Source organism: Emys orbicularis, chromosome 2, assembly GCF_028017835.1.
Source record: "Emys orbicularis isolate rEmyOrb1 chromosome 2, rEmyOrb1.hap1, whole genome shotgun sequence".
Classification (NCBI taxonomy): Eukaryota; Metazoa; Chordata; order Testudines; family Emydidae; genus Emys; species Emys orbicularis.
In genome coordinates this window covers 759,925-761,267 of record NC_088684.1, presented here as the reverse complement: position 1 = coordinate 761,267, position 1,343 = coordinate 759,925, and positions in this window count along the sequence as shown.

The window sequence follows — 1,343 nt, the reverse complement described above, 5'->3', positions numbered from 1 at the left end:
TTATATTTCATTTTATTACTCTGATCCCAGTTTTGTTTTGTTTTTCAAATAGCACTTTTCATCCCTTTGTCTCCACTCATTCTGTCTCTGTGAGCACCAGAATTCTGTCCCTCTGATGGTGTGGTGAAGTTCCCAGCGTGCTTTGCAGAACAAAGATCTTAGGCTAGGTCTACACTACAGCGGGGGGTCGACCTAAGATACACAACTTCAGCTACGTGAATAGCGTAGCTGAAGTGGCGTATTTTAGGTCGACTTACCTGGCTGTGAGGACGGCGGCAAGTCGACCGCTGCTGCGCCACCGTCGACTCCGCTACCGCCTCTTGCTGCGGTGGATTTCCGGAGTCGACGGTAGAGCCATCAGGGATCGATTTTATCGCGTCTTCACTAGACGCGGTAAGTCGATCCCCGATAGACCGATTGCTACCCGCCGGATCGGCGGGTAGTGAAGACGTGCCCTTAGTGATTCTTCTCTTTATTATCACCCCCTTTTGCCCAGGTCTGTCCACTAGCTGCTTGCTGTGGCATGCCATGTTATTTGTCTCCCAGGTTGTCAGGGATATTGGGTCCCTGATCTTGTCCAGTGCTCTGGGTCATGCGGGAATCGTACGGAATAACCTTAGGGAATCTCAGGGTAACGTGCAATGCCTGTGACGCTCCTGCACCAAACAGCGCATTGTGGGAAGGAAAAGCGCTCAGTGTACGCTGCGGTAAGGGAGGAAGTGGCTGGGTCTTCTCTTTACAGTTTCTGCTCAGGATAGTTCTAGCACCGGAATTCCAAAGTTTATGCAGGTCAGAGTTGAGGCACATGCGTGGGCTAGCCCTGGATTGGAGTGGCGGCGGGAGGCTGTGGATCTGGATCGAGGAGTATCAGCAGAGCTGGGTGGAGGCCAGAACTGGAAGACCATGGGGACTTGGGGGGGGAGTGTGGGGCATTGGCAGAGTTGAGCGGCAGACGGCTTCACAGCATTGGCCTGCCCTATTCTAGTCGATTAGATTTAGTTTCTCCAAGTGCAATCCTCCCTGAGCGATCTAATACTCTGTGAGTCTGTAGCTGGGGATATTGTGTGCCTCCCGTTACAAGCACTAGACTTACTCACAAACACAGTAGTATGTTGTTTTCAAAGTCCCCCTTCCTGCCTGACAGCTGCCCTTGAGCTGAGGTCTGTGGAATCTAGCCAGGAGCTGAGGAATCACGAGGCGTATTTTCATAAGGGTTTGTTTATTCAAACTTGGGTTTGCAACATGCACTTTTCAGTGGCGCAGCCAGAAGTAAAGGGGCCTTTCCCCTCTGACAGGGCATTTCAGCTCCTCTTCTCCTTCCAACTCCTGAGCTCGCTTTGCCA